This window comes from Pangasianodon hypophthalmus, chromosome 22 (genome assembly GCF_027358585.1).
Source record: "Pangasianodon hypophthalmus isolate fPanHyp1 chromosome 22, fPanHyp1.pri, whole genome shotgun sequence".
Lineage (NCBI taxonomy): Eukaryota > Metazoa > Chordata > Actinopteri > Siluriformes > Pangasiidae > Pangasianodon > Pangasianodon hypophthalmus.
In genome coordinates, this window is record NC_069731.1 from 7,769,958 (window position 1) to 7,793,975 (window position 24,018).

Below are 24,018 nucleotides of genomic sequence, written 5' to 3' on the forward strand. Positions count from 1 at the left end.
TCATCAAAAATAACGCTGTTTCCTGCCAAAAGTCTACACGTCAGGTGCCAAATGCTTAGTCAGCAGACAGTGGAGACAGATTAGCATCGCTGGCCCTTCAGTTTTAAATGCTTCATTGGATAATGATCCAGAAACGATTTGAGCCAAACCCTGTGGAGATTTCGGCATTTCACAGCTGCGGAAACATGTAAGCCGCTATCAAGCTGAGTGAGCTCGACTAGCTAGCTCAGAACTTGTAGACATGAAAAAGTAAGTGATTACTCCAGCAACAGTACTTCCTCAAGTCAGCGTGTGTCGTGTACTGCTCTTTTGTCCTGTAAGATACATATCTGATTGCGTGCACCAAAGTAAAAACCACCTGCTCTCGAAATTTTGTTGTCCTGTTTTGCATGTCTAGCTAGTAGACCACAAAAGTGCTGCTCTCTGCATCTTTCTAGATGTGGCTTTTCTTTGTCACATAATTTTCTCAACTGGGTATTTGAATACCCGTGCACATCTCAGATATAGTATATTGGTATACTAGATATAAAATATTCAGATATAATATATTAGTAAGAGAAAATAAACGAACATTTTCTACATGAGCACCTTATCGCTCCAACAATCTTCACCAGTCACACGTGGGCTGAAACTGTTTATTTCTCATGATAGTATAATATCATATAACATATAATATTATATAATATTATACTAGCTATCAGACTGGGCAGCAGTTGGATTGTCTGGACGTGTGGATTGGGAATATATTACAACTGACTGTAGCCTTCCATTAGCATATAAATGGAGAACCAGCGCTCTATTTGTCAAGTCTACAAACATGTATTAAGAGGATAAATCTAGGTCAGCTTACAGTAGGAGGTAGAGCAACACTGTACAAGATTTAGCACAGGCTAAAGAAGTCAAATAAATAAAAAGCAGCACCAGACCGACAGGACAGTTTTTTCACTCAAACAACAATTTCATCAGTGGATATAGTTATAAATCTCTGTATTTTATTATTATCTCTGTAGAACAGCAAGGCCTGGAGTGTGTTGTTCTGCTTATACCGCAGCCATTTGCCAATAATTACAATGTTTACTTTATTAATGAATGCATTTTAGTGGTTTATAGCCAGATTTAATGTTGTGGAAAGTCCGAGAGACAAGTTAATTCCTGTTTTGACCTACACTATAGCTGTGGTAAACAGACGTTCCCTCACCAACCTCTCTGTCTCTCTCTCTCTCTCTCTCTCTATCTATCTATCTCACACACAAAAAATACGCAGCTTGTCATTTTACCAAGAAACCGAAAAGCATGAACTCTGAACTCTGAACTCCTGAAGACTTTCCTGAGCTGGTAAACTTTGTTACAAAGCACTTCCTTCCATAAATATTAAACAATATCTCCTTAAAAAAAAAAACATCTCCACATCAACAATGATAAGTTTTACTTTGTTAAACGACATGTTTTAAAGCCGTTTATTATTAGTCTTAGATTATGTGGCGCTTCTGCGCTGTCTATGAGCTGTTACTATAGAAATCGCGAGGTATTCGAACGAGCGCGTTAATATTAACCTCTCGTTCGTGTTATAGCCGGAACTGCTGTTTGTGCTGTTATAGAAAAATAATGCACACCTTCTGACCAATCAGATTCGAGCATTCATCTGCGCTGTGGTATAAAGTAAATACTCTATAAAGTTTCATCTTATCATCAATGATAGCATCCAACTGAGTGGAATAAATAACACTTACCCTGAGTTTTATCCATCAAAGCCAATAAATCTCTAGAACCTTAAATTCTTATGATTTTATCCACCAATAGTAACCTGTCTTCACGACTGTTGTGCTATTTCATGTATACTATACATTACAATGTAAGCCTAGTGTATAGATACACGTTTATACGATTACTGATACTATTATTGCTGCTTTTATATGATTATTAGATATTAGACTATTATTTTATACAATTGTTTATCTGCTAGCTACTTTCTGTTGTCATGGTAACGTAGACAACACACTTTTCAGATGCTGCCCAGGTCTTCAGGCGATCATAACATGGGACTGGTTTACTCACGTAGTTCTTTGAAAGACTCCTTTTAACTGTTACTTTTACATAATAACAGTAATTTTACTTAGGAAGGGTTTTTGGCTTCTCTGTTCATCTCTATTAAGTGGGAAGGATCTCAGGCCTTTCTCTCTCGTTGATTACAGAGACGCTGGGGAAATATGGCCTTTCTGTTTTGGTTATGTATACGAAAGAGGGCAGTTTGAGCTCTCTACTCCAAATAGCTGGCATATGTAAGCCTTCACCCTCCCAGACTGATAGGCAGACTGATTATTGTGCGATAAGAGGAATATAACCTTCACTCTAGCAGCTGGCAAGTCGCTTGTCGTTTTTTTTTTTAAGTCACTTTTGTATTTATCTTTAACTTTGATAATAATGATCGTACAGATGGTGTATTTGATACATTTACACACAAGCAATAAAGTGCGACTTTTTTCTTCTTTCATATATTTATATATGGGGAAACACCCTGCATTACACAGCAGCAAAAACAGAGCGGGAGAGCGAGAACATGATGGAGCGAAAGAGAAAGAAAACAAAATCAATCAGGATCACAGCATGCGCAAACACTTCAGCATGACACCTACCCACAACACAGCAGTGTGTAAGACACATGAGCATCTGCCAACTCTACATGAGCTAGACACAAACACACTAAAAAACAGAGAAGAAACTGAGAGACTGCATCTCCTGAGAGGAGAATAAACTGTCGGCCAACATTGAGCGCGTATAAAAGGGAAAAAAAAAAAAAAAAAAAAACATAAGGAATTGTAGAACAACATTATCACACAGAGGCCTTGACCACATACGGATATTTCCTAAAACACAGTTTATAACCAAAAAAAATTCCCCAGCCACATAATGCTTTCAAAAATGAAAACACTCCTATTAATACTCCAGCCTAGTGATAGTACTTCATAAAATGTTATGTCAGACACCTCAAGAGTGACCTTAAGAGCTGTGTATTGAGTGGAAATGCAGAAAAACACCAACACGGGGAAAAGTTCTAACACAAAAACCGACAAAAATGAGGATTCATCTGTGAGGAGTGACGATGAGGTAGAACTACTGCTTAAGGTTAAGGTGTAATAATAAAACAAAGCGAAATTAAATTACAAACACGTTATCAAATAAGAAATTACAGACCACAAATTAACAGCCTGGTCAACAGCCGTTATAAACGTCCAAGCACATTCGTAACACACGCAAAAACACAATGTGTGTGTTCTCAGAAAACATTTGTGAGGCCAGATCGCAAATTTATTCAAATCAGCCATACACACGTGGACAGGACCATAATTTCATTCACACACTTGAGTGGAACAGAATGAGAAATTTAGGCTATGACACCTGTGTACTTCAATATCATACAATACCTTAAAAGTCCAGATAATGTTGTTCAGTGCAATTTAGGCTTGTACGATATAGATTTTTGGCTACTTGCGATTTACAATTAGAAAAAAAAATTGTGATAAATCATTTAATTGCCCAGAACCGAGAAAAAGGCAGGAAAAAGATTAACGTTATTACCAGATGTGTAGTCAGGAACTGCTTGCTGGCAGTGACAAGTATGATGGTGGATTTTTAGGTGATTCAACAGCAATGCACAGTAAATATTTTTTTTAAAAAAACATAACAGTACACTTTTGATACAATCCTTTTACAAATTTACTGTCTAATGTCCACATGGCTGACATTTTTCTCTGTTGGTCTGATGTTCAAACCCATTTGGATGCTAACTGATGCAGGAGAAAAAAGCATATTTAATCACGTTCTAATTATCTTCGCCATTAACATTATTTGTAGGGTTAGATTTGACACTTTGTTGTAGGCATATTTAATTGTTTTAGATCAAAATCTTTGTCCAAAGTTTTTGCTTTTGGATGAAAACAGAAATTGTCGTGTTTGATCATTTTCGGTGACATCCCTAATACATACACTTAACCAATGAATACATACTTGTCTGATATTAGCCAAGTCAAACATACAGTAATAGACTATATTTCATATTAGCGAACCCAAAACATTCTCTATTTACCTTTGACACAAAGCGAGAGCGCCGCTCGCATGCGAGATGGGGGATGGGGGAAGGGGCGGGGCTTCCAGGCGCTGTCAGTTATTATAGTAAAGTTCTAAACACCTTCTACATCGGTTCTAAATCAGTCAGTTTTAATTGTAGAAAGAGTCTGCTCTTTTGGCGTACTTTTAAGTGATAATTCCTGCTAGCATATGCTGATGTTAAATCTTTACAATCTACATCGTAAAATAAAATACAGAAATACGAGTGGTAAGGGAATCTGCTGGAATAGTTATTCATTGAGAAAGGTCCAGTGCCCTGACGGAACTAAAATCCCTCATGTAGCAGATGTCTCTACTGCTGAGTCTGTGAGTCTGTAAATATTGCTCCATCATCAGGACGAGGACACGGGGCTCTTTTTACTTTCACAGTCAAATTTTGCATGAACTGCAAAAAGCAAAAAAAAAAAAAAAAAAAAAAAAAGTCTGGATTAAAAACTAGAGCTCCAATGAGCAGCAAAGATAATGCTAATTGAAAGATGTGGTATTAAATATAACCGTTAAGGATTAGAGGTTGTTCCGTGAATATCTGATATAGAAGTCCCAAAAAAAAAAAAAACCAGCAAATTTTACATAATATGGAAGTTATATCCTTGTTCTAAAACTCCCCTTGTAACACACACACAACGAATCAATTGCTAAATGTTCCGCCTGCCAGTGGAGCCAAACTGTCGGCCGCTATGGTGATATAAAACTAAACACAAATCTTTTATCAGATGAACGTTATGATCAAAACGCCAGCAAGGAGAAATTCTGGAGAGTTTTCTGACTGACCTGAACCTTTTTAAATGAGCCTCCATGTCGAAAAATCCGTGCCGTGTTCGTATAGACCTTAAAGTTAAAATGCATTTTAAATCCAAACCAGCCTGTGGAACTGACTCGCACCTCACTCTCTCAGGTTTATCCGGTTAAAGATTCTCAAAGAGGGGATGTTAATGTTCAAGTAGCTTTTACGTGCATCACTGAGGAAATATTTTGACATTTGAAACTGAAATATGTTCTCTTTTTTACATGTTTCTCAACCACAAGTAAAGTTCTAGCATTTTAAAATGTGAAGTTCTAGCATCTCTGAGAAAATTACATTAAGAGATGTTAAATCCAGTTCCACTGAAAGATGCACCACTTAGCTCTGCAATTATAACCTCATCGATTTATTTATTTATTTATAAAATTGCTGTCTCTTCACTGTCATCGCTGTCATCATCATTGTCATCTCCGTCTGTCATCATCGTCTCTTCACTCCACTGACCTCTGTTCACACTAACGCTGGTGAGTAAATAATCTCTCATTCTCTCATTCAGTCAGTTCTGCTCACTCGCTTCCGCTCAATCTCTTCTTTTATTTATTTATTATTTCATTTAACATGTTAAAACTTTGCCCTCTGTCGTCTGTACAGGGTATGTAAGCACTCTTCTTTGTTTTGATGATGTGACGTCGCAGTAGAGTAGTGGTTTTGACAACAGCTATCTGATTACAAAGTGAATTGATTAGGCTTATGTTTGTTGTGCTTCAGCATGTAACTAACCAACAACCTGCATGACAAAGTGTGACATTGCCTGTAACCTAAAAAATAACTAGAAAGAAACCTATATAAAAACTTTTCCATGTCATATTGGTAGAAATCCATCAAGATGCTAACTTTGACTGTGGTCAAAACCTAATTAATTGTCATTTCTGGCTGTTTTCCAGAATTCTGCCACTGCGGAACATATAATAAAAAGAGAAAAAGAGTGGAAGCTTACCTTAAGCAAGAGCATTCAATGCGTTTAATTGTGTATTGCAGTACGACACCTGATATTGGAAATGGTCACGTTCAAACCGTTCACCTAGCTGCTTATGTGAAGATGTGTACCTTTAACTTCCATACAGCAAGTTTACTACTATAACCTGAAATATTTCACTGAAACATTACTGTTAAGAGCAACTTCCACATCTAAAAAGTGCTACACTTTAAAAATCTCGAAATTTTCACGTCACTACCCAGCTGAGTTCTGCGGTGAGGTTGACCACCACCAGCAGTGCTTTGTAAAACTGCTGCTTTACATCAATGTCAATATGTCCTTGCTATGTTGTTCTTCCTGTTAATTTTTAATCCCTAATTCAAAAGTCATGTGACACATTAAGGTGTGCAGAGCTAGCTCTATGACTCGATAAGCTTTTTTAGCCATTAACTTGTGCTTGCCACTCAGAGATAACACTTAAGCACTGTGAGCACAACACTGTGACTTTGTCAGGATTTTTATTACTGTTTACATTAGCAACAGCATTGCATTTCACATATTGCTATGTTACTGATAACACTGAATACACTTCTATAAAGGGTGGCCAAGGAGAGAAATTGAAGTGATCTACCATGCTTTTCAGTCCTTGTTCAGAATTCTAAGATTTCCTTTACACAAAAGGATACACGTAAATACACAAGTGTATATTAAAAGAAAATCCCATACCAAAACATGCCGTTTCAGTTGAAATTGTTTAAACACAAATGCTCAGAATGCTAACAAAACAGACATAACAAATGAATTACTTTAATTCACATGACTCGTGTGTGTCTCAGTGCTCAGTGCTCGCAGAACTGAAGTGCTCTCTCAGGTGACAGTTTCTCTGCAAGCTCGCTTTGCTGCTCCACGCCCGAGAACATCTTTGTGTGTGCGAAATTCATGGCATCTTGCACTCGTTTTTAATGACCACACTCGCTGACACTGCTCTGCATGCTATGGTTACTCGACTGTATATTAAAGATACTGTTTAAGCGTCATAAGCCCTATTCGGTTTGGATTAGTTTATCACTGGGATGTATGTAATAATTTTTTTACATGTCTCCTTAGTGATTGCATCCGGACTGCAATAAAATTATCACAGGAGGAGCAAGTTTCTAGCAGGATGGTTTTTCCCACGAACCTGGATGTTTGGCACGTGGTCATATGATCACATTCCATTCACAACATGGTGTCCAAGCGGTTAAAGAGGCACTGGAGTAAAGAAGAGGCGCTGGCTAATCTCAGATTGGGGCAAACCAAAGTTCCAGCAACAATATGAAAATACAATACAACGATAATCACAAAGTATATGAGAAGCATCCATTTTTTATCGTTAAGTGACTCAGGAAGTGTTTAATATCTGGGGGAGGGGCAATGATACTCGTGCTGCAAGAGTAAATATGGCAAGTAGCAGCATAAAGATAAAAAAAAACATCTTTTCTTCCCAACACAAGGCGACATCTGTATAGAAAATCACAGACATGTGTATCCGGACTAAAATTATAAGACGAGCGCTGAGTTTGGAGAAAAACAGTAGGTAATTTGACCTGTAATTTTCTCAGAGGAGGACGTGGCCAATCCGGATGGGAATAAAGTCAGAGAGGAGCATCTGTAAAATAGGAAATTACGCCACAACCATGTAAATTTAATCCTGTCCGGATAAGGCTAAAGAAGTGCACAGTAGTTTATTTAAGAATTTTTTAAATATGTTCATATAACCTAGGCTATTTAAGACCAAATGAAGTTTATCGACCAGCACAGCTCATCAGCAGATTCTCTTAATCAATTAATCTATGCTAAGTACAATAAATGTGATATTAATATATCATATCACCCAATATGGAAAAGTTCAGTTATGTTCATGTATGGGACTACTAGCGTCTTGCTATAATTTGCATTACAATCAATAAATGAACAACATTTTTTTTAATCATACAATGAAACTTTCAAACCGTAACGTTTGTCATGTTACAAAGAAAGACCTTTGTCCTGAAGACTGTCGTGTGGCGGAAAACCTTAAAGGAATGATTTAATCTCTTCCAAAAATTTGAAATAAATGTGTCCTTACAAAAAGCTTCACCATATCAGTGGTTACAGCTTTTTCAATATACAAGTCCCTGTGAATGATTCGACATGGTTCATAATGGAGCAGCATTGTGGTACAAACAGAGATACCTGGTGTGATAAACACATGCTTGTGTGAACAGGCAATCTACTCAGCAGTCAGTGTAACTGGATCAGCATGAGTGTTAGCGGAGCGTAGTCCTAACAAAACAGTTAGAAATCTAAATTGATTTTCTGCTTTCTATGTCTAATTTAAACTGCGTTTTATGTGAGGGTGGTTAACAAAATCTGTGGCATTCTGGGAAAACTATGCACCCATCTTTATTCTGAAACCCGGCCAAACATAATAAAAAATTGAATTTTGACCAAAATTACAATGTCTTGTTTTTCATTACCTACATTCAAGCCTTTACTTTAAAGCCACTGGATGTAAGATTTGGCAATTTTTGTTCTATCTGGTAGAAAAATGCTAATGCTCAGTTAACACACATTCGAAGAGTAGTGCAGTGTTATTCTCATCTTTTAAAGGATGTTTAATTACAACCTAATGTCTGTATTTTATCATCATTGGCCTCACAGCCCTAAAACAATGGTACAGCTGTTATTTGACCTTTAAAACCCTATTCTGCTGACTAACACAGTCTAATCCTGACTGCTGCATGCAAAGCAGGGGTTAGAAACTTCTGAATGAATTCATTAGAAATGGATAACCGTTATACCCATGATGCTCCTGGATTGCAGGGCTCAGGTGTTAGCCTGTTAGCTAGTGGTTTTGTGTTACACGGGCTGTTAGTGGCTGGGCTGTTTCCTTTGACAAGGCTGGCTCTGTTCCCTCTTGGCTAACGATGACCCATTTAGAAGGAGCTCTACCGGTAACAAGAGAACTCTAGGAGTGCTGTAGATCCTCTCATCTCTGTCTCTGATATACGCACAAACGCATGCACAAAGTATGCTGAAACTCACAAGGGGCTATAAAGCAGATGCAGAGTAATAGCTCATAGATAAAATATGCAGCAATGTCAAACTCTCAGCACGGTTTCCTCACATTAGACACACACTTTACATATTTTAATGAGCTGCGTGTTTGCCAACAAGTTGTTTGTGATGCTTTAGATTTATCAGACACAAAAACACACACACAGATATATATACTGTATATATATATATGCCCTGACTGGGCACTTTATTAGGAACACCTGTACCCCTGTTTATTCTTGCAATTTTTTAAATCAGCCAGCAGCCATCAGGTCACGAGCTTCAGTTAATGCTGACATGAAACATCCGAATGAGGGGGAAACGAGATTTCAGTGACTCTGACAGGTTTCTGGCACCAGACTGGCTGGTTTGAGTATTTCAGAAACAGCCGATCTCCTCGGATTTTCACACACACCAGTCTCTAGAGTTTACGCAGAGTGGTAGGTCTGTGGATGAAAACGCCTTGTTGATGAGAGACTGGTTTGAGCTAACTGGTTTCAGCTGACGGGTAACTAAAATAACCACTCTTTACAACTGTGGTGAGCAGAAAAGCATCTCAGAATGCACCAAACCTTGAGGCAGACGGACTACAACAGCAGAAGACCACATTAGGTTCCACTCCTGTTAGCCAAGAACAGGAATATGAAGTTACAGTGGGCACAGGAAAACATTGCCTGGTCTTGTTCTAATCTTCAACTGTCCAGTCGAAAATGGTCCAAATAATGAAAATGGTCCAAAAATATCTTCTCAGTGGTGCAGCCATGATGGTCCCTTTCCACTGATGGATGGTGTAGAGCAAGGCAATTCAATCAGCCCTTCAAGCCAGGCCTTGAGTAAATTTATTTGGCCCTTTTGACTGTTTTTTTAACTGAATTTTTTTTTTTTTTTTAAAAACTGATTTTGTATGCATTAGGAGCTTTTCACACAGAAAGTGTTGACTGTTCGTCTCCTGTTCATTTACAGTGAAGCGTGAAGGTAAAGTGATGTGAGTGGAGCAGCAGGAGGAGTGACAAGTAAGCTCAACCTAATGGTACATTTTACACTGATCTCAACATCTGAAATTCCACAGCCATTCACTTTCATTCAGTGAGGAGTCACACAAGGGGTTGAGTTCTCTGCATTATTAAAAAAGGCAAAAATAACAAGGAAATGTCTTCTGGCAAAATGTTTCCCAAACTGTCAGTGCTCTTGGTGAGCTATACGCATGTAGAATCTGAACTGTGTAGTAAAAGATTAAAATAACACGCTTCTCAAATTTGGCCAATAGCATCGACCAACAGCATCGGCCAACATGTCCTGCTTCGCTAACAAATTTGTTTCGGGAAGGCATTTCAGAGGGGCAAAGCACAGCAGTTCAACAAAGACACTTTACACACCCAAAGCTTCTGAAATTCCCTCCCATCTCCACTATGATTGGACAGGAGAGACAATCAATATAACTACATTTCTCTTAGAGAAGTGGAAGAGTTATTTCTTTTAAATATCTTATTGAATGAGTAGCAGAAACAATGCTCCATCATTTAATTTTATTAATGCGTTTTACATGTTTTCAAACTGACAGCTGAATATAGAAAATGAAACGATGCAGTGTTTATCTCCGCTACTCATTCATTAAAACATTTGGTCGATTGGAGCCACTTTTCCCTTTTAAGTCAGTGTAATGGAGCTGTTTATACAGAATCGGTGTTTAGGGACTTGCTACGTTTTAAAATTAGGTTGCTCTAAGTTTAATTCGTAATAAGCGACAAGCTGGGAGTCAGACAAGCGTTTAGCTTTAATCAAGCTCTGAGAAAAGTTCGAAAGTGTCAGATCATGCCTGCAAATAAATGTTTTTCATTAGAGGATGTGACTCTGTATAATGTTTCTCAGGCACAGCAAAAACAGCGACGTCCTGATCAGTCAAAGTGAAGCACCATTTTAATTAAAAGGACTAAAATAAAACGTGTGCGTTCATAAATCAGCCCTTGCTGTTTACTACCCGCCCCCTTGTTTGACTGACAGCTAAGATCCTCCTACTGTTTTTGAAAGATTCTGATCTTTCCAAAGTTAGTTTCGGTCAGCTTTTGGAATGGATCTACACTTTCAGTTTTCTGTAAATAAACTCTACGTAGACATAATCAAGACGCATTGAAAGTGTGAACAGGGTCTTATTTGACACAAAAGCAGAAAATTAGCATATAATGTGGTTAATCGTTTTCAGATAATAATTAAAATCACCATTGATGATGTAACATAGCTAAGAAGTCATGAGTGTGACTTCAGTGCTATTGCTGAATCGGAAAACAAGCCATTTTTCTCACTGCATAACAAATTCTGTATGTGTATGTAAATATGGTGCAGTATGTAAAATAGTCCTATGTACGCTGTTATTTGAATATGGAAATTGCTCTGTGTGTGTTTATGTGCACTCACATGGCTGTGGATACAGTGCTCTCATGCTTCATGGTGCAGCTGTGTTGCATAGTTTAATGATTCTTTAAACTCCTTTTAAATGATTTTTTTTAAAGATGTGGAAATAATGTATTCATATCTGTATTTGTATCTATTAATATCCATACGTGATTACATCCCTATAATGCAAACGATCATAGTTAAAGACAAACCTTGCTTGGAGTAAATGCTACACTCAGACAAAAGCTAAACACTTTCCGGTGTTTGTTAGATACTGTTTCTGATTAGCTGGTGATGGTGAAAGTAGTCACTCATTTTTTTTTTTTTATCTATGTTCACTTTGTGCATTATTAGTTACGATGTACAGTACTGTGCACAAGTCTTAGGCACATGCAAAGAAATGCTGTAAAGCAAAGATGCCTTCAAAAATAATGAAATTAAATGTTTCTACATTTAAAAAAAAATACTATAAAAAGCAGTAAACAGTAATAAATGAAACAAAGTCAATATTTGGTGTGACGATCCTTTGCTTAAAAAAAAGAATTAGTAGTCTCAGGTACAATGCATGCAGTTTTCTAACGAAGTTAACTGGTAAGTTTTATTGAGCATCTTGCAGAAGCAGCCACAGTTCTTCTGGAGACTTTGACTGTCACACTTGCTTCTAATTTTTGCAGCAAAACCCAGCAGCCTTCATTATGTTTTTTTTGTCTGAAAAGTGGTCTTTTATGTAATATGCAGCTTTCTTTACTGACATACATTCTTCTGTAACATTTAATTTTGTGCTGGAAAACTAATGTTAGGGAATCTAAAATGGTTTTTGTACTGACTCGATAATGTTGAAGTCATAAAATAAAAATCTAACAAAGTTTTCACTAAAAAAAAAAAAAATATAGGGTGCCTAAGACTTTTACACAGTACTGTATATATGTGGTAGTCTGTGGTGCAACTTCTACAAATTCTACACCGTGCTAGAAACAACCGGGCTTAGAAACAACGTACAGTTTACACCCTGACTTACGATCAAAGTTACTGTATGCCTGTAGTTATACCGGTACGCTGTAGTTGCTGTATACCTGTAGTTACTGTATACCTGTAGTTATACCCGTACGCTCTAGTTACTGTATACCTGTAGTTACTGTATACCTGTAGTTATACCCGTACGCTCTAGTTACTGTATACCTGTAGTTACTGTATACCTGTAGTTATGCCGGTACGCTGTAGTTACTGTATACCTGTAGTTATACCGGTACGCTGTAGTTACTGTATACCTATAGTTACTGTATGCCTGTAGTTATGCCGGTACGCTGCAGTTACTGTATACCTGTAGTTATGCCGGTACGCTGTAGTTACTGTATACCTATAGTTATGCCGGTACGCTGTAGTTACTGTATACCTATAGTTATGCCGGTACGCTGTAGTTACTGTATACCTGTGGTTATGCCGGTACGCTGTAGTTACTGTATACCTATGGTTATGCCGGTACGCTGTAGTTACTGTATACCTGTGGTTATACCGGGACGCTGTAGTTATACCGGTACTCTGTAGTTACTGTATACCTGTAGTTACTGTATACCTATAGTTATAGCGGTACGCTGTAGTTACTGTATACCTGTAGTTATACCAGTACGCTGTAGTTACTGTATACCTGTAGTTATACCGGTACGCTGTAGTTACTGTATACCTGTAGTTATACCAGTACGCTGTAGTTACTGTATACCTATAGTTATAGCGGTACGCTGTAGTTACTGTATACCTGTAGTTATGCCGGTACGCTGTAGTTATGCCGGTACGCTGTAGTTACTGTATACCTGTAGTTATACCGGCACGCTGTAGTAACTGTATACCTGTAGTTATGCCGGTACGCTGTAGTAACTGTATACCTGTAGTTATGCCGGTACGCTGTAGTTACTGTATACCTGTAGTTATACCGGCACGCTGTAGTAACTGTATACCTGTAGTTATGCCGGTACGCTGTAGTTACTGTATACCTGTAGTTATGCCGGTACGCTGTAGTTACTGTATACCTGTAGTTATACCGGTACGCTGTAGTTACTGTATACCTGTAGTTATGCCGGTACGCTGTAGTTACTGTATACCTGTAGTTATGCCGGTACGCTGTAGTTATACCGGTACGCTGTAGTTACTGTATACCTGTAGTTATGCCGGCACGCTGTAGTTACTGTATACCTGTAGTTATGCCGGTACGCTGTAGTTACTGTACACCTGTAGTTATGCCGGTACGCTGTAGTTACTGTACACCTGTAGTTATGCCGGTACGCTGTAGTTACTGTATACCTGTAGTTATGCCGGTACGCTGTAGTTATACCGGTACGCTGTAGTTACTGTATACCTGTAGTTATACCGGGACGCTGTAGTTACTGTATACCTAATGGTAGGGTTGTTATGTGTGAAAATTAGTCATGGTGTATACCTCACCACACACTTTTTTCAAAGTACTGCTTAAAGTGCATTTCCATCTATTACCGTCTACCTGTTCATTCTTTCACACAATCAAGTTTCCTACTCCAGCGGTTCTCATCCCTTTTGTGTCAGGCTTCAACTCCCCAAAAAATTCACAACTCCCTCCCTCTGGACTCGCCCTAAATTATACTACAGCACCCTCCATTTCTCTGCACAGGGGACTCTGCGTGCACTGAAAACCATTTGGCTGTGTCATCCGCTTCTGCTGTAAACACGTTACATTGCTACCTCTTCTGCCACTCCTAGCATGTTCGTAACTTTATCGTACATGCTGGACAGAAGAACAAGGCAAGTCCTGACCGGAACTAACTAAACTATATCTATTTCTGGCTAAACAGTGCTGCACACTGTCATGCTAGTTAGATTCCCCCCCTCACAGCCACTCTCTCTTCCAGCTTATAACGACAATGTGATAAATACGGACAGTGCAAGAGATTTTAAGGAAAGTTCAATTCAAAAATTAGAAAGGAAGAACAATTAGGGGATTTGAGCTCTTTCTTTCCTTTTGGGTTTTGTTATACATATTTACAAGGATGTGCAAAGAAAATTTTGTACAAAAATTTCATAATAAAAGTTTTCTTCAATCACCTTGTGTGTTTTTAAATGGTCGATTAACACCGTGAAAGTTTCAGACCATAACAGCTCTAATACAATGACAAGTTACCCTGATAAAATATGTGGAAATACAAGGAAGGCGCAGCTAATAAACTGTAGCTAATAAAGTACCTCTGTGTTTACACACAGAAATCATTACTTCATGTCGTCTTTATATACACGAATGACTTCGTGAACTTGTCAATCTTTCCTAATTCCAAGTCACTAATCTACAAGGATAGTTATGCTGTTAGATACCGAGCCTGTGTGCTGAAAGCGCATGTTTCACTTCATTGTTATTCTTTTGTGTTTTCAGATGACTACCTATCACGCACTGCACGTTTAGATCCATGTCTCAAGTGCCACTGATCAGATAATTAGCATTCAGTATTTAGCTCCTCTACACTTGAAGGCTCAATTATTTTTCAGTTAATATGACTGAGGCTCTCCTGAGAGCAAGATGCAGAGGAGGAGGAGGAGGAGGAGGAGGTGGAGGAGGAGGAGGAAAAGGAGGGAATGAGAAGAAAAGGCGAGGCTGTGTCTCAGCTGGAGCGTCTGACGAGATGCAGAAAGGAAGTTGATGAAATCCGGTTAGCAAAGCCCGATTCTTGAACTCCCAAAGAACATTTACAGGCTTTGTCTTTTATGTGTTAAACAATAGTCATAATTATGTTTGATTAACAGAAGGCATAAAAGTTCGATAACAGGCAGTGTGTATAATCTGCTAGCTAGCATCAGTTAAGTAGTTAGTTATATCAGGGCAGATCGTGCGATAGCATGACGATTTCTTATCAAAGCCATTATAGTTATCAGCCAGTTAGATTGGTAACTTTAACTGAATGAGTTTCATCCAAACATCAATAACTCAAATAAAAAAAGTGGAAAGTTCAGGAATAAAATACTCTGTGGCTCCAATAAATATTACTCTTATATAAACCACATATTATCTTACTAAACTATATCTGAAAATAGTACACCAAATGTTAGGGTCAACAAATATGACAAGAAAATATTAATATTGTGATAAATGTCGTCACAATACACTTTTCTGAAATACCTCAGGCAACGTTCCCTCTAATTTTTTTTCTTACTGAGCAAAACCTGTTTCTTCTGCTGTTTGAGCAGAAATACCCCATGAGCTGCACAGATTGCACCTGCTTTGCCCCTGCTTGGTTAGTATTAGCCAGCTATCCTTGGAAGACAACTCTTGGCAGCTCCGCTACGCTAACAAGATTTGTCAGATGGCTTGCTAAGCTCACAGCTAATATAGCTAGTTAAGGTTTTCGAGTTGTCAGATTATTTGAAATACTGGCTAGACATATGTGCTGCAATCCGAAAATCTAAAAATGTTCACCCTCATCCCAACTAAAAGCACAAGGCCATTTCTTTCTCACAGGTACATCAGTGGAAAATGACTGAAAGCTCAAGTGTGAATGTTTACTTAAATGATTTGTACATTTGGTGATAACCAGCTGTGTTTGCTGCCATTGTTCACTATCTCAGTGCAAGATATGAAAGACTGCTACTTACACTGCCACATGCGTAACACGGAAATGTTAAAAAGTTCCAGTGATTAACTACTTTATATGCATTGTGTCAGCATTCTGTGCGGATTTTATTTTTTTCTGCATGGGAGCATCATCAGAAGTAGGAACAGTGAAAACAGCTGCAATTACAGACTGTGATTAGGAGCAGGTGCTTTTGAATTAGTTGATTTTTGAACTGAATTTTCTTTTATTATTTATTATTAGAAAAATTATTAGAATTTATTTTTTATCTGTTTCAGTTTAAAGTCATTTATTTTTGTAGACATAAAAAAAAAATTTAACTTTTTTCTTAATGTGACACTACTGTTTTTTTCTGGCAGTTGGTTAGCAAACTTTTATATCACAACATCTGATATAAAGATATTTTTCTCATGTCACCCACCCCTACCAAGTAGCGGCATAGAACATTTGGCTGGGGAGTATACAGCTGTATGATTAGTCTACTCAATATACAGTAAATCATGCAGTGTAGCTTGCGGAAAAGTGAAACGTTTCTTCTTGAGATCCCGGACATGATAGCTCTCAGGGGAAAAGTCATACAGCAAGCAGTTCTCATCGATCACTTCCATGAGTTCCAACCATCACTTCCACAGGTTACTGTAATATTTTCTCTATAAGCAGAACAAACTAAACACCACTTCCGAGTTGGTCAATGCGAGTTAAAATGTTGTACATGCTCAGCTGACACATTGATTAAAAATAAATAAATAAATAAATAAATACAAATGACTACAAATGACACCACTGAAGAATTTAAAATCTGATGTAAAAACGTTTCATTTCTTTTAAATGCAATATAATAATACTGTACTCTGTGACGTACATTAAGCAATTGTTTATAAAGCTTGTGAAATGAAACCATATTTAAACATTTTGGTAATTATTACCGCTAATTTTTTAAGCCTCAATGTAAAGAACCAGATTAATAACAATAATAAATAATAATATCTCGGCAGATGATGGATCATGTGCAACACTGAGCAACATGTTGGAGATCAAATCAACACTAATGAGCTTTAATTTAATTACAGAGCAGCAGGCGCAGAGCAGAGATTGTGGAGGAAGATGTTTGTCAATGTTTCCATTACAGAAAGGAGTCTCGGGTCTGAAGAGAGAGCTCTGAAATGTCAGCCACGGTGAATACCCCTTTATCTCCACGGAAACGAGACTTTTCAGTCAAACAACAACAGTTATTGCACTTAATACCTTCTTACAGCTTAACACACATGCATTACTACTTGCACTTACACTTATATTTATACACCAAAATATCTCCTTATTCATTGAACAAAATATTGTTTACCATTTTTTACACCATAGCACTGCTGAATTCTCAAATCTGACTGGTCAGAAAGTGATTTATTTTCTATAACGGCAGCTCGCGCAGTAGTGGAATTCGGCTATCATTCAAATCCCACGTTTATATTAATGTGCTCCTTCCAATATGAATTACATCATAATAGGTTTTCTTTGAGGAAATATTTATTTAGCATTTTTTTTCTCCTATCAATGTTTGTCATATTACCTTCAAGAGAAAGAGGGAAAAAAAGACAGGCCGGTGAGAGAACCGTTGTTTATAGCTGTTATAGCAGAAGCGTTATAAATTTTTTGGGTTTTCACAACATTATATGTAAATAAACCACTTCAGTACATGCTGTTATGTAAAAATAATCAATTTCCACTCTGTTGTGGATTATTTTCAGGTAGCGATCGCTTACCCGGGAACTGCAAATAGGAATTAAAGCAAGCGTGAGTGAGGATCTGAAGATTTCGCTTCATTTTTGAGACAGACCTCACTGCAGGATCAAAAAAATTCCAGGGGTTGGAGCTGGACCTGATCCAACTCCCTCTATAACCCTAACTCTAACCCCTAACCCCTGAGCCGCTCTACAGCACGACACAACACGCTTATCCAGCCTGAAACACACTGCGGCATCTCCCATCTCCACCCCCTGGACTTTCGACCTCCTACCTCCTCGCAGGTAGGAGGAGCTGGATCAGGTCTGACTCCACCTCTCGGACTTTTGGTTGTGCAGCGAGGCCTACTTGTCTTTTTCTCTCGATCGTGTGTGTATCCACAGCACGCTCTGTCTCCTTTCTCAGAACAACATCAATGCTCAAACAGTAGTCTGACTAAACGTGACTAAAATACCTGAGAGACATCATCCCCTAATTTGGTCTGCTTTTTCCTTTTAGTCATGCTTCTTCCTCATTCAGAAATAGTTACACGCTGTCTGACATTGCAATTCTTACCTACAGTGACCAAAGATTTGTAACCACACCGATGTGACTTCCGCTCAGTGGCGGAAGCGAGATGTTTGAAGTGCAGCTTCCAGAGAGAGCTGTGATCAGCAAAAGACGACAGTTAACACAGTGGTTACTTCCGATTTAAGTAATTACCTTTACAGCTTCAAAGTTTCAAAGGAAAAAAATTCTGAAGCGCCGAAGTGTATGCCAAGCCAGACGTCAGCACAAATTTTTCAAAGGAATGTAAACCTCAAAAACACTTTTGCTGATTTCATGGACAACTCGCCTCAATTAGCATACACAGAATTTTTTTTTTTTTTGCTTCACTGCACCGCTCACAAGCTCATTTATGCTTCGGTTCTTGTGTCACACTGCAAAAGGATGAAGATGCGATATTTCAAGATCTGTCCTATCTTATCCTCAGCATCGGGACCGTTCTTCACAAAATGAGCTGATAATGCATGACTTTGTCAAATCTGTTACAGAAGTCGCTTTCAGATGCCAATCCTCGACTTACAGCCGCTCGCTCTCACATCTCTCTGGTTAACTCCGCGACCCCTGAGAGAACTCGATCCTGGCTGTTCTGATAGACGTGGAATTTGGTTCGTCCCTCTTTCTCTAACGGCGTGCCCGGGAAAAGTGAGCTGGTCTGTTCGGGGAAGCCAGGTGCCGGTAGGAACTCGATCCTTTCCATCTGCCGTGTGTGTGTCCGTCCCCGCGCCTGCTCGGCCATAGCTGAATCGCAGAATGGCGCTATTGTTCCACGGCCACTCGCAAAAAACCACAGACATGCAAGACCTCACACACAGCGTATTCAAAAAAAAAAAAAAAAAAAAAAAAAAAAACTCAAATGCACACAAAGAGTTTATACATACACACTGAGATAACTAAAAATGTGCACACAATGCATACACTAACAGTTTTGGAGAACTGCAGATATGCTGTATTTAGTCATTTCATTACGTACACATCCTCAGAGCACACACTTACTAAGTTATTCTGCTATTCACAGCTCAACACACACACACACACACACACACACACACACACAGGAATAATATTTAAAGATCTCCATCAGCAGACTCCTGGTGTTACAGCAAGCAGCAGGGAGTGTTTTTAGGCCCCTTTTTTGTGGAATATGATTGACTTCAGAACAGCGGTTTTGTGAAACGCTTCACCCTTGAGGATTTGTTTATTACACTGGTGGCATGTTTAAACTTTTAAAAAGAGACGTCTGCTCCGATGCCTCATTTGCACCCATGTCATACTTTACGACTCAATTCCCTCAACAAAACACACGCAATGTTTGAAAGCATCCTCATACAGCACACATATGCTTGGCCCCATCCCATCTTATGCCTCGCCAGAAAACCAAATAACGAGCGCTAACTAACGTAAATATGCTGAGCTGAGCTAATTGTTTGCCCTAATAGACACTATGGGAAATAAGCGAGCAGTTGAGTAACATGTAGCCTCTCTCGCTTAAATAGGAATTGCAGGTAGGAGGTCAAGCTGTGAGTGGGGAACTGAAGAAAAGTCGGACCACACGCATCACAGGACTCACCCGAGGAATCACTCCAAAGCCAAATGTTTGGATTTCTCTCATTACTGTGTCGTACCTAATTTGCGTAGGAGTGAGAAAGTCTCAATTTAATGTCACTTGCAAGCGTGAACAAATAGTAAATGACCATGTTGTGCTAGCATCAGATGAACGTATAGTAAATGACCATGTTGTTCTAGCATCAGATGAACATATAGTAAATGGCCATGTTGTTCTAGCATCAGATGAATGTATAGTAAATGACCATGTTGTTCTAGCATTAGAGTTATATACCAGATTTTGCACTCAGTTTAGTCACTGTTTCCATGCGATTCTGGAAATACAGGCTAGCATCTCTTTAAGCTAATTATCATGCCTAATAAAATTAGCTCCTACCAACAAGCAGAAGGTTAGCGTTTAAAGATTAGATTAGCGTTTATACATGAACCAACTGCTGTCTGTTGAGTTTAAACAAGCATATCAAATGAAATGTTTTCTTGTGCGACTGTCAGGGGTGTAAACCTCAAGCGTCCATACAATACGATACAATTTCGATTCGATTTGCTATCTGACAATACCAGTGTATCTGCTACAACTCCATCTGATACAGTAGTGTTAGATTTAGATCGATATACAGCCTGTTCTGAATCCGGGGTAGGCTTAACGTTAATTTGCGAAGGATGATGTAAAGACTAATGGATGAATGGATGGATGAATCAGCTTGCAAGCCGATTTACACATCAGTTTTAAAATAGGAATGATGTGTATTAGCTGGCTGCAGTGGCTGAACGGTTAAGGCTCTGGGTTACTGAGCAGAAGGTTGGGGGTTCAAGCCCCAGCGCTGTCAAGTAGCTGCTGCGTTTGGGCGCTTGAGCAAAGCCCTTAACCACATCTGCTCCAGGGGTGCTGTATCATGGCTGACCCTGCGCTCTGACCCCAGCTTCCTAGCAAGCTGGGATTTGTGAAAAAACTGCATTTCATTGGCTCTGCACAATGACAATAAAGTTGAATTGGTATCTTAATTACACCGGTTGTCTGCACATTTTTGCTAACAATAATAATCCATCTTATAAACAATTGATAATAAGCTTGTTGTCTCAATTCATTTTATTCATTCCACTGTAAATAAAATCAATGCACCAATCCAAATCATCCGATCACTACACCTCTAATAAGAAGATGTTTCTTTTTCTTCCTCTAAGTGTTGGATGAGTGAAGTAAATGAACACATGAACAGCCTACATTACTAAAGAACAAAAATATAAATAATAGAAGCCTCACTCACTCACTCACTCACTCTTTTTACTAATATTAAACCTTTTACTCATATGAAATCTGGATTTGTGCAGATCAGATCGTGGCTGGCGTCGTCCAGACAGCCGAGCGCACTCTCTAATCTCCTAATGGCCATGCGAGTGATTACTGAGCTGCAACAGCATCTTCCGTCTGCACGATCAATCAATCATCAAGCACCGTACCGAATCTTCAAAACCGTCGAGCTTCGAGTGTAATCAAATCCAGAGTCGTGGCAGCAGCTGTCACATCCCGTGAGCCTGACTGACAACTTACTGAGCAGCTCAGCTCGCAGTGCAACCGTGATGATGTCATAAATCTGATGCCAGGTTTTCTGATGTCACTGCTGCGTTCACTACATCACGCATTCGAGATCTTTTTTTAATGAGGAAACTCTAACCGGCACCCTGCAGTCCTGAGACAGTCTTCTGAAAGGAAAATCCTGGATGGACATGTTGTGTCTTTAGTGATGTACAATCTCTTAAGGCTATTTAGGAAGTAACAGGAAGCTCTTTAACTGACATCACATGGTTAAACACTGATAACACATTCAACTTACCACATCCTCATAACCTTATGGACTATTTACCACCCATTAGAGCTAAACTAAATGTCACTGAACGTCAGATATCAGAGCTAAGAGTTCACAAGGAGAAACTGGAAAGCTCAGGAAGCTTATTTTGTGTTGATTATTGAAGAGTGAAGTGGTTTAGTGAAGGAAGTTCCTCAGCACTCGCGTGGAAAAATCACCATAAACAAGCAAACTGGTGTGTAATACAGTAATATTTCTAGAAAAGCTGTTAGTTACCTTTAAATGGGAAGGCTTAGCACTAAGCAGTGGACGTTTTCTTGGCACAAAGCTTACAGATGTTGACAAAGTGGCATTTTCGCCCCTAGCCTCCCTCGTGATAGCGGTGCTGCCGACCAAAATGTCCTTCACTTCGCCAGGAAAACTAGAAGAACCGGCCCGCTGTTTCCGTTATCACTCGGCGTGTGTGTTCATTTAAAACGCCGCGTTTCCAGCAGCCTGAGCCGGGGAGAAAAAGCCGTTCAGGGCCGTTAGCCTTGTTCTGTCCCGGTGAAGATGTGGGGCTCTGGTTCTTTGGGGGGGAAAAAACGCGAGACCCTAAAATTAATGAGTTACAGAAAGATTTCCGCGCAAAATTAACCACCCTCCGTGAATAGTCGAGTGCGGAAAATGGCGACGTGCAAATTCTCACCGCGCTCTCAGTCCTCTCAGCGGGAATTGTGAGATAAACGAGCCGGGTTGCAGTGCGCGTTACTCGGATTCAGCTCGAGCTGAAGAGCCGCTGCCTGCTGGAAGAGGAGGAGCCGGAGGAAACCTCGTCCCCGCCCACCTACGCAACCCGGAAGAAAAAATCGCACATAACGGTTACGTCCTAAGCAGAAAGATGCAGCGAACCTCGACTGAGATGCTGCACCGCCCCCAAAGAGCACAGCCAATAGCGGGGCGACATACCGGAGAGCGCAGCCAATCAAACTGCGTGTTTGTAAATCTGTGTATTTCACTGTCATTCAAAAAACAAACAAAAAAATCCTACTAAAAATCTCTATCAAATCTATTAATTCTGACTGTCTGGACACTTTTAAAAAAAATATTATTTAGCCTTATAACCAGCCTTGGAGGCCAGTTACACTCACATTCAGTACTTGAACAAATAATAATCACATTGTTTTCATTGGATACTGTGGCTGTGTACCTAAGAATTGCTGCTGTAATCATATATCATCCCACTATCTGGTGTATACATCCAGAAGATGTTCCCTTTTGAGTCTGTTTCCTCTCATGATTTCTTCCTCATTTCGTCTCAGGGAGTTCTTCCTTCCTTAAGACAACATGAGGATGACATCTTGAGAGGAACCAGACTCAAAAGGAAACCTATCAGCTCCTGGGTTGCATCGTAGAGATCAAAATTTAAATCTACACCCTGATTTCTGTAAATTTTCTGTAGATTTTCTTCACTGTGTCTAAAAATAAAATTGGATTGAATTGAACTGATAAATGAATAAGCTTCCTGTAAGGTATAACAACAGTCTCTCTTTGATCAGCCAAACAGGACCCTTTTTTTTTTTTTTTTGGTTTTACCTGATTTTAATGATGTTTACGTCCACGTCAGCATCGAAGCTATCATTTTTTTAACCATCAAACTTCACTGAAATGCACCTGGCTTTGCTACTTTCAATAAGCATAGTAGATAAGACATTATGCAAAACAAGAAATGAAAAAAAATTAACCGTTTCAATGTACCAATGTCACATAGGTATTATTACTATGTTGTCTGGCCTGATAACCAGCTAGAGATTACTGTAAGTTAGATCACTAGCTAATGTAGTAATGTAAATGTAAATAGTGTTATCTTCCTGCTAATGATTAAATGTTGATAAGAGATTCATAATAGACAGAAACAATAAACAATAATGTGCCTATACCGTGCTTATAAGGTGTATCAGGTGTATCACTAAGGACGCTGTGTCTAATAAAGTGGCCAGTTAGAATACACAAATTACAAATATATTAAATACTACGAGAGGATATAAAGGATTGTTATAGGATATTTATATCATATTCAGAAAGGGAAAGGTTCAGATTAGTGGTTTATAATATTTTGCTTTGAGTATTGAGCTTTGTTTTGGGACAGTGTTAGCATTAGCAGGCTCAAATTAAAAAAAAAAAAAAAAAAAAAGGCACTAATCACTAAATAAGAGATTAATTTTTATTCATACTAACTGATGCTAAATTCTCGATTAGTGTTGATTAATTTTCTATGACGGAAGCTCTGACAATAATTCTGGCAGTAATTCAAATCACAGATTTATATTAATGTGTTCATACATAATTATTTTAATAGTAACAGCTGACACAGGGACTTATATGGCTCTGCATAAATGAACTAACATGTTATTTAATTTTTGATTTAGTGAAGTTTTCTGTAAGATTGTTTATTTAGCATTTTTGGAAAGAGTCTCCAGTGTCAGCACTTTG

At 38.7% G+C, this 24,018-nt stretch overlaps 1 protein-coding gene across 3 annotated transcripts in view; it reads right to left on the minus strand.

Annotated features, from left to right (window-relative positions):
- Positions 1-22,373, minus strand: part of galnt1 (UDP-N-acetyl-alpha-D-galactosamine:polypeptide N-acetylgalactosaminyltransferase 1) — a 113,084-nt gene extending 90,711 nt beyond the window's left edge. For 2 of the 3 annotated variants that reach the window (XM_026924208.3, XM_026924206.3), the window contains exon 1: positions 21,823-22,373. The gene's annotated coding sequence lies outside the window, so the exon portion shown is untranslated. The remainder of the gene's footprint in view (positions 1-21,822) is intronic. The other variant, XM_034298034.2, reaches the window with a different exon arrangement.
- Between the last annotated feature and the right edge of the window lie 1,645 nt (positions 22,374-24,018).